This window comes from Ursus maritimus (genome assembly GCF_017311325.1).
Source record: "Ursus maritimus isolate PB19 chromosome X unlocalized genomic scaffold, ASM1731132v1 scaffold_X1, whole genome shotgun sequence".
Classification (NCBI taxonomy): Eukaryota; Metazoa; Chordata; class Mammalia; order Carnivora; family Ursidae; genus Ursus; species Ursus maritimus.
In genome coordinates this window covers 8079598-8090396 of record NW_024423319.1, presented here as the reverse complement: position 1 = coordinate 8090396, position 10799 = coordinate 8079598, and the positions used below count along the sequence as shown (strand labels likewise).

The 10799-nt window shown below is 42.8% G+C and overlaps 1 pseudogene; it reads left to right on the top strand.

Moving 5' to 3' along the window:
* The first annotated feature begins 10060 nt into the window (after window positions 1-10060).
* Window positions 10061-10586, top strand: LOC121102234 (annotated as a pseudogene).
* The last annotated feature ends 213 nt before the right edge of the window (window positions 10587-10799 follow it).

Sequence of the window (10799 nt, the reverse complement as noted above, 5' to 3'; positions counted from 1 at the left end):
GCTGTCTTTTTCTGAGCAAATGATGGGTAAAGTTGGAGATCCCTCCATTCACCCCACTCCATCTCCAGAGCGGAGTGTGGACATTGTGGGGCAGGAAGAAAATGTTAGAACTTCTATTCCCATTGCCTCTTTATTTTATCACTTTTAAATTTCTAGGTTCTATATATGCTTTATGATGTAAAACAGACACACTAAAATTTAGGGATGCTTGATTAGAATTTACAAATTTCTCATCCGTAATTTATAAATTTCTGTGTTTGTGTATATTATATAATGTCCATAATTATTTTTTAGTGTGCAGTATATTAATATAATTTGTAAATGAGCAATATATATATATGTACTTAAGTACATGTGCATAAATTAAATATATAAATAAATATATTAAAATTATATGATATTTGGGGATATACTCAAACATTTTTCTGAACAGGGGTTCAGGGAGATAGGCACCACACCTCACCATCATGCACTAGGAAGCAATATTCTGAGGCTTGCAGAAACCCTAGCTTCTTTGGCATTTATTAGCCACAAATATCTGTCGGTCCACTTGCTTGGTCTAAGTGCCTACCTGGCATGCAGAGAGTCTGGCAGAGGCAGAGCCCCTGGCCCTGTAGGGTTGTAGAGCACAAGATCGGTGATAGGGGGTCAGTAACATCAATTTTGGTGTATCCACACAAAGGAATTTTATCTTGTGATCTAAAAAATTTTTTTATTTAAATTTTACTTAATTAACATTCGTGATTTATTTTTTATTTTATTTTTTATTTTTTAATAATTTTTATTTTGTTATATTAGTATCTTTTAAAAAATAAAATAATATTTTTTATTTTTTTAAAAGATGTTATTTGAGAGAGAGAGTGAGTGAGAGAGAGAGAGAGCACAGCTGGGGGATGGGGGGAGAGGCAGAGGGAGAAGCAGACTCCTTGCTGAGCAGGGAGCTCGATGTGGGGCTCCATCCCAGGACCCCAAGATCATGACCTGAGCTGAAGGCAGATGCTTCACCGACTGAGCCACCCAGGTGCCCCAACGTTCATGATTTAAAATGTAGGAGAAAAATGTCATAATGTGGAGAGATGGTCTTATACTGTAATTGTAAAGAAAAGTAGTTTGCAGTTACATTGGGAATGATTGGTGTTTTTATTAAAAGACCCCGCCCATCCTGTATATGTGCATGGAAAAAGACTAGGAGGAAACAGCCCAAAATACTCACCGTAGTGTGCAATTGCAGGCATTTTTATTTTCTTCTTTGTAGCTATTTTTGTTTTCCAAAATTTCTATAGGAAGTTTATTATTTTTTTTGAGAGAGAGAGAGATTGAGAACGCACGCGAGCAGGGGTGGGTGGGATGGGGAGGGACAGAGGAAGAGGGAGAGTGAATCTTAAGCAGGCTCCGCACTCAGCACAGAGCCCAAGGCGGGGCTCGATCTCACAACCCTAAGATCATGACCTGAGCTGAAATCAAGAGTCGGACACTTAACCGACTGAGCCACCCAGGCGCCCCTCTGTAAGAAGTTTATGTTGCTTTTGTAATCAGGAAGAACACTCTTTTTTAAAAAAAATAAATAGAGCACCTGCACTCGAGAGAGCTTTAAGCATCCTTTCAGTGCACAATGCAGACTTGCAGGAAGAAAAATGAGCCCTGCTTGTTGCTGTTTCCTGTAAAGAGGATGCTAAGGACCTTATCACATCAGTGCGAGATGAGGATACAGGGGGAGAAGTTTCTCTCGGATCTCAGAACCAGGAAGAGCTGCACTGGTTTGCTTTTGTTTCATGGATGTTGTGACTCATGTGACTCAATAATCATCAAACATTTTTGCCTGAGAATCCCCTGTGATTTTCTTAAACGTTTTATTCCGAGGTAATTTTAGATTTATGTGAAAGTTGAAAAAAATAGTACAGGAGAGTTCCAGTATGCCCTTTACCCCGTCTTCTCTGATGTTAACTGACTTAACCCATAGTACAGTGATCCAACCCAGGAAATTAACACTGGTACAATAATACTGACTTAATGTCTTAGTTCAGGCTGCCGTAACTAAGTACCACGGAGCGGGTGGCTGACAAACAACAGAAATTGATTTCTCACAGGACTAGAGGCTGGAAGTCTGAGAAATGGGTGCTAGCATGGTTGCATGAGGGCCCTTTTCTGGGCTGTGGACTGCCATCACATGGCAGAAAGAGGGAGAGAAAGCTCTCTGGGGTCCCCCCCCCTTTTTTAAAGATTTTATTTCTTTGACAGAGAAAGAGAGAGAATGAAAACAAGCAGGGGGAGCAGCAGGCAGAGGCAGAGGGAGAAGCAGGCTCCCCGCTGAGCAGGGAGCCCGATGCGGGGCTCGATCCCAGGACCCTGGGTTCATGACCTGAGCCAAAGGCAGACATTTAACCGACTGAGCCACCCAGGTGTCCCTGGGGTCCCCTTTATAATGGCACTCATTCCATTCATGAGAGCTCCACCCTTGTGACCTAATTATCCCCCAAAGTCCCTACCTCCTAATGCCATTACATTAAGGGTTAGGTTTCAACATAAGAATTTGGGGGGACACATTCAGTCTGTTGCCCTAAACCACAGAGTTTATACACATTTCCCTAGTCCTTCCACTGATTTTTTTTTTTCCTGTCCCGGGATCCAATCCAGGATCCCACGTCGCATTGAGTTGTCATGTTCCCTCAGTCCCTTTAAATCTTTAACAGTCTTTCTCTGTCTTTCATGACCTTGATGCTTTTTTAAAGATATTGACCAGCTACTTTGTAGACTGCTCCTCAATGGAGGGTTTTCTGATGTTTTTTCATGATTAGATTGACGTTATCCATTTTTGACAAGAATACCACATAAATGATACTGTGCTATTCTCAGTGTTCTGACCTTTGGTAACTAAGTGTTGCCTTGCACATTTTTATCATACAGTTTTACAGTCTTAAGTGTAAACAGTTGCAAAGATGTTCTTTCCAATCTATTGTAAATATCAGCATTTAAAATAAAAGGGTTCTTCTTTCTTTTAAATGTATTAATGGAATCTAAACACCAAAGTGATTTTACTCAGCATCATTTTATTTGAAAACATATAAGCAAGTCTTTTTAAGCACTTAACATTGTACTCCTTCAATCTGTATTTCTAGTTCACTTCCCCCAGAGAATTTTATCTTAAGGTAGTACATTTTTATACACAAAAGTCTAAGGCGCCCCCTCAGACTTTTCTGTAACAAAAATATACTCATAAATTGAAATTAACTTTTACTTTCTGTGTCCACAAAACACTAATTATTTAAAAATATTACAATTACTGTATATAAATGTTAAGAACAGAATAAATATATTAAAAGTTTTTGAAAATAGGGGTGCCTGGGTGGCTCATTCGGTTAAGCATCTGACTCTTGGATTTGGCTCAGCTCATGGTCTCAGGGTTGTGGGATCAAGCCCTGCTTGGGCTCTGCGATCAGTGGGAGTCTGCTTGGATATTCTCTCCCTCTGTCCCTCCCTTCCTTGAGCTCACTCTTTCTCTCTCAAATAAATAAATCTTAAAAAATAAATATAATTATTAGCTACATGAATTTTTATTTAAGTGCATCTCTTAATGAAATGGATGGGATTTTTTTAAGGTATCCATGGATAAATATTACTTATTGCTAGAAAACCAGTATTCAGCATCAATTCCATTTCTAATTTTCTTTATATACATAAGGACTGAGAAATCTTGTTCATAGAAATAGAAGATGAGAGTTGACATAACTCCATGAGTTCCTTCTGAGTTACATACCAAAAATCAGTGATCTCCCTGAAAAAAACTTTTTCCCATTTTTTTTATTGCAGTGTAATTCACATGCCATAAAATGTACTCTCTTAAAGTATAAAATTCAGTGGTTTTAGTATATTCAAAAAGTGGTACGATTATTACCACTATCCAATTCCAGAATATTTTCATCACACCAGAAAGACATTTCTTACACATTAGCAGTCACTTCCCATTCCTTCCCCCTTCAGCCTTTGGCAACCACTAACCTTTCCGTCTGTATGGATTTTGCTATTCTGGGCATTTCATATAAATGGAATCATATAATATGAGCCTTTTTTTGGTCTGGCTTCTTTCACTTTGCTTAATGTTTTTAAGGTTTATTCTTTTTATGGCTGAATAAGAGTCCATGGTATAGACATACTACATTTTCTTTATCCGTTTATCTGTTGGTGGACATTTCAATTGTTTCCACCTTTTGGCTATTGTCAATAGTGTTCTTATGAACATTTGTATACAAGTTTTCAGGTGGACATGTTTCATTTCTCTTGGGTATATATACCTCAGAGTGGAATTGTTAGGTCACATGATAACTATGTTTAACCTTTTAAGGAAGTGCTGGACTGTTTTCCAAAGTGGCAGTGACATTATACATTCTTTTTCTTTAAAGATTTTATTTATTTATTTGACAGAGAGAGACAGCCAGCGAAAGAGGGAACACAAGCAGGGGGAGTGGGAGAGGAAGAAGCAGGCTCCCAGCAGAAGAGCCTGATGTGGGGCTCGATCCCAGAACGCTGGGATCACGCCCTGAGCCAAAGGCAGACGCTTAACAACTGCGCCACCCAGGTGCCGTGACATTATACATTTCTATCACTAGTGTGTAAGCATTCCAACTTCTCCACATCCTTGCCAACACTTGTTATTATTTGTCTTTTTTATTATAGCCATTCTAGTGGATGTGAAGCAGTATTTCTTTATAGTTTTTTTTTAAAGATTTTATTTCAGAGAGAGAGCGTAAGCACAGGCATGAGTGGGGGAGGGGCTGAGGGAGAAGCAGACACCCTGCTGAACAGGCAGCCCAATGCGGGGCTCCATTCTAGGACCCTGGGATCATGACCTGAGCCGAAGGCAGACATTTAACCAACTGAGCCACCCAGGTGCCCTTCTCTTACATCCCATGACCCTGAGCTCATGACCTGAGCTGAAACCAAGAATCAGATGCTCAACCGACTGAGCCACCCAGGCAGCCCTCTCTCATGATGTCCTTAATAACATTTTCTTTTCTCTAGCGTATGTTATTGTAAGAATATAGTGTTTGATACATATAACATACAAAATATGTGTTAATTGACTGTTTATGTTATTGGTGAGACTTTCAGTCAACAGTAGGCTATTAGTAGTTAAGTTCTTGGGGAATCAAAAGTTACGTGTGGATTTTTGACTGCATGGGAGGATTGGTGCCCCTAACCCCTGCATTCTTCAAGGGTCAACTATATTTTGTTGAAGATTTTTTTATTATTGTGGTAAAATACACATAACATAAAATTCACCATTTCAACCATTTCAAAGTGCCAACTCAGTAGCATTTAGTACATTCACACTGTTGTGCAATCATCACTGCTATGTAGTTCCAGAACATTTTCATCACCCCAGAAGGAAACCCCATACACATTAAACAGTCACTCCTCATTCTCCCCTCTTCCTGGCCCTTGGCAACCACTAATCTACTTTTGTCTCCATGGATTCACCTATTCTGAATTTTTTTGAGGATTTTTACATCTATATTCATAAAGAATATTTATCCATAGTTTTGCCCAGGTGTGAGGTGAAAATGGCTTGGGTGAAATTCTTTCTGTTTAGAGAATGACTATTACAAATTCTTTATCAGTAAGCAGCCCACAAAGCCCATAAAGAGGGGGCCTACCCTTTCTGCCAAACACAATCATTCACAGGCCCCTTTGTACCCAGTTCATTTGGCAAGGGAGGGAGGTGTGCAGAGAAAAGGAGACGAGCAATCTTTCAGCTTTGTCTCCCTTCTGTTTGGTGAGAAAGAAGGACTCTGAAAGAAGTGCTGCCCAGCATGGCTCCAGGCAAAATGTAAACATTTGTTTTCTTTGCCCTCAAATTTCCCTTTTCTGCTGCTCTGTCCAGCCCCTGGTGGCCTCAAGTAGCCAAGTCCTGGGATTCAATCTCTGAGGTCTCTGCCCCCACAGCTAGGACCTTAGGCCCTGAGAACACTCTCGTAATTGGTTCCCTGTTGAGTGCCCCTTACCCACAAGCCTTTCTAACTGACCAGATGGCATCCACTTGCTTGAGTCACGTGTTTTTGTTTGCTAAGGCCTCCCTAAGTTACCCTGTCCAAATTCTCTGGTCATGAGGAATGTCAAGCCCTAAAGCTGTTAAAAGAAGAAAAGGTGACTTGCGAGAGGCCAAGAAGGAGGTATTTCTGGAGGGCAGGGTGTTCGTTAGGTACTTTTCAAGTAATGTATAAAGGCAAGTTCGTTATTTGGTGAAGCTGGTTCAGGGAATGGGGAGTGAAAGGTTATACTCCTACCCTCACAGTGCCCCTCAGAACCCAAGTCCACCCTACTGCTTTGTTGAGAGCCAGAAGTCTCTGGAGAGACTTTGTGACAGGGAACATTTTTTTTTTCTCCATGGAGGCTTCCTGGCTCACACTTCTCCAGACCCCAAAGATACTCCCAGGCTCAAGATGACGTCACTGGAGTGTTTTCAGATAGAGAATTTAAGACTTTCTCTGACTTCATGTGCTTTGTGTTTACAGCTGAACTCAAACTTTACAAGACTTAGGTTCATTTACCTTTAGTCAAAAATTCCCTTTCTTGGCTCCATTTCTAAATACACATGGGCCTCTAAGTCTTCTTGGCCATCAGGTACCTGTTGATCGAAGGTGCCACATACTTAGGTGGAACTAATGTGGCTGACATGTCCTTTGAAGTTCAAATAGGGTTGGAAATGAGTGCAGTATTGCTCACATGATGTCAACTCACATGTTTGAAATATAGTGTGTGATATTTGACAGACTCAAGCACATGGAAAGACAGTCATTCTCCTTATAGAACCAAAGACTCCACTCAAGAATAGGGGAGTGACTTCCCATCAGGGTCTGCTTCTTTGATGAAGAATGCTATTTCTGGGGCGCCTGGGTGGCTCAGTCTGTTGAGCATCTGACTCTTGATTTTGGCTGAGGTCATGATCTCAGGGTCCTGGGATTGAACCCTGTGTGGGTTCCATGCTCAGTAGGGGGTCTGCTTGAGGATTCTCTCCCTCTCCCTCAGCCCTCTCTCCCCCAGCTCATGCTCTCTCTCTCAAATAAATAAATACATCTTTAAAAAAAAAAGAATGCTGGGGCGCCTGGGTGGCACAGCGGTTAAGCGTCTGCCTTTGGCTCAGGGCGTGATCCCGGCGATCTGGGATCGAGCCCCACATCAGGCTCTTCTGCTATGAGCCTGCTTCTTCCTCTCCCACTCCCCCTGCTTGTGTTCCCTCTCTCGCTGGCTGTCTCTATCTCTGTCGAATAAATAAATAAAATCTTTAAAAAAAAATAAATAAAAAAAATAAAAAAAAAGAATGCTATTTCTAACCCTTAGGCAAGGAGTGGGATATTTGAATAGTTTCAGAATTTTAGTAGGCAGGCCTACCGTCCACCCTTGCCTTTACTGTGACAGGCAGTACCCACTGAAGCCCTAAGCTTTTTTCTTACACCTGCATGGCTGATAAAAGCAATTTGCCATATGTACGCAATGTACTTTTTCCTGAAGTGTATTCCAGATGGTTCACGGTTGGCCATTTTCATGGCCAAAACAGAGAAGGCAAATCCCCTGTAAGTAAGCCCCACTTCTCCTATCTTCACTCATAGCAGGCCTTAGAGCAGTCTTTTCCATCGAGTTGGGTTGAGACCACAGAATCCTCAATTCAGCACCCCCAGCAATCTAGACCAGTTGCCTGGAGTTGATATACAAAATAATAATATCAACTAACATTTTACTGAGGACTTACGGGTCACCCATTGGCTCAGTGTAGTACGTGCATTATTTTTCTAATTTACACATTACTCTTTTTATGATACTATTATTTTATAGATAAGAAAACCAAGGCCAAGGGAAGTTATCTTTCCCAAGGTCAAACTGGCAGAACCTGGGCTGAAATTCTGGTCTGACTTCAGAGACTGACCCCTCAATCATTACATTATGCCAATTCATTCATTCACTCAATAAGTATTTAATCAGCACCAATGAGATGTTAGCACTGTTCTAGGCACTGGGGGTACAGCCGTCACAAGAGCTTTACCCAGTAGAATAGGACACTATTTGGGCCTCCTGGAGGAAGAAGCCCTCTGTGGATCAATGACCCAACAGTGGGTGATATATCCATTTACTAGCAGAATGAGGGATCTCCAAAATGTGAGAGCTCCAAATTTGAGCACAGGGAGTGCATGAAAAAAACACAAGCCACAAGGCAAAGGAGCAGTGGTGGAGTTTGAGCTCAGCTCTGGTCCCATCAGGGCTCTGTGTGCTTAATATAGGCGGTAGCTCATGCTTGAGGTGGAGAACAGGCCCATTCATCTCTATAACTCTCTAAAGGTCAACCACCCAGGGTGCCTCTAACCATAGGCCAACCTTAAGCTTCTCAAACACCCCATGTCTACTTCTCTCTTTTGCCATTAGCAGCTGGATGTGTGAAGCTCACAGCTCCCTGCAAGGAACCCTGGGGCAGGTCACAGATGGGGCTGAGCTCACCCTTCCTATAGATACGTTTCTCCCTTGTGAAGGGCAAGGAGATAGATCAAAGGACACCTGGGCCCATTTGCTTGATAGGGAGACCCGGGGGAGCTGGAAAGGAAGAGGGAGGAGGGGACTTGAGCAGTCTAGAGCCGTGCCGTGATTTATTGGCTTGTTTTGCTCCTGTACTTCTGTTTACCCAGCTGGGCCTGCTGCTGCCCAGGGTACCGGCATGTACAGAGCCACTCTGGCCAGCCTTTGGGGTAGTGTCAGAGAGAGCTGTAGACTTGGCCAGCTCCTGGCAAAATTGAGGCAATTGAGTTCGTGTTTTCTGTTTGCAAGTTCCTAGCCCCACTAGGCTTTTTCTCACTTCCATGGGGTCACCCCTCCACACACACCCCAGTCTCAGCCACAAAGCCCCTCAACCCTTCTTTTCCTTGGTAGAAAGTGGTGTCACTAGGGCTTCTAAGGCACACTTACACGAACAGGTAAACATCTGCCAACAGCCTCAAGCCTAATTCTTCTAGCATTTTCAAATGCTGGGACCTCTTTAATTAATCCATTCAAGAGCAGATGGCCTCTGGAGAGGAAATGAAACAAATAACTTATGGAAGAGTAGCAGATCCAAGAACATGAACCAAGTCCTTAGTCTAGGCCAGGCTTCTTTCAGCTAATTGATGAACAAAGTTAAAACAAATTCCAGCATCTCAATAATGCTTGCTGCCTGGTTTAAACAGCAATAGAGAAGTCTTGACAGCCCCCAGAGTAGAATGATTTCAGAACTCTGTGCGTGTGCGCACACACGCACGCTCATGCATGTGTGTGTGCAAGAGAGGGGTGACCAGGATTTCAGGATCCAAAGGGCCCTTCCAGGCACATGTGGTCAGCAGTCTGCCAGTGCGTAGAGTCAGCTCTACTTTTCTCACAAACCAACCCAATATGAAACCAAACAGAAGGAACTGGTAGCAAGGGGCCTCTGGGCCTTGTGTAGGCACTAGGAGTGGTACTTCCGAGTAGGGGCTTCACGGTCAGACAAACCTGACTGGGAGTTTCAAATTCAAGCTCTGCTACTTATTAACTGGCCTAGGCAAGTCATTTAGCTTTTCTACATCTCAGTAGAAGACTCTGTTATACGGGAGTAACACTCACCTCACTGCATTGTTGTGAAGATTAAACACAATAGAGTGTGCCAACCACTGAGCAGCTGGTATGCATGCTAATAATACCTGGGGCTGTGGGGGTCCAAGATGAGGATTCTGGAGAGCAGAGGATGGGGCACTGGAGAGCTTCAGCATTTTGGGTATTCATGCCTAATGTTTCCACAGTTCAAAGGAAAGTTTGGAAGGTGAAAGCAACCCAAGTCTTGATCAACGGATGAATGTAAGGAAAAGGTGGTACGTCCATACAGTGGAGTATTATTCAGCCTTAAAAAAGGGAGGAAATTCTGACACCTGCTGCACTCGATAGGTGAAACTTGAAGACATTAGGCTAAATGAAATCAGCCTGTCACAGAAAAATACCACAGGATTCCACTTGTGTGGGGGGACCTAGAGTAGTCACATTCCTAGCGACAGAAAGTAGAATGGTGGTTGCCAAGGGCTTGAGGTAGGGGCAAAAGGAGAGTTGTTTAATATGTACAGTTTCAGTCTGGGAAGACGAAAAGAGTTCTGGAGAAAGATGGCGCACAACAGTGTGAAAGCGCTTAATGCCACTGAACTGGACACTTAAAAATGGTTAACTTGTCAATTTTATGGCCTTTCTGGTGGTGACGAGTGCCCCACAAGAATATGCCCCTCACAAAGGACCTCCTTCACCCATCCCTGGAAGAGGAGAAGAGGAAGCACAAGAAGAAGCGTCTGGTGCAGAGCCCCAACTCCCACTTCACGGATGTGAAGTGCCCGGGATACTACAGAATCACTACTGTCTTTAGCCACGCACAAACTGTAGTTTTGTGCGTTGGCTGCTCCACTGTCCTCTGCAGCCTACAGGAGGACAAGCAAGGCTTACAGAAGGATGTTCCTTCAGACAGAAGCAGCACTAAAAGCACCCAAAATGAAGTTGAGTGGAAAACTATCCCAATAAACACATTTTGGATTTTAAAAAAATGTCAGGGCGCCTGGGTGGCTCAGTTGGTTAAGCATCCGACTCTTGATTTCAGCTCACGTCACAATCTCGGAGTCCTGAGATCGAGCCCCGCATCGAGCCCCCCATTGGACTCCATTCTCTGCAGGGAGTCTGCTTGTCCCTCTTCTCTCCCTTACTCTCAGCTCTCTGTCTTCCTCCTTCTCTCTCTCTATCTCCCTCTCTCTCAAATAAATAAATAAATAAAATCT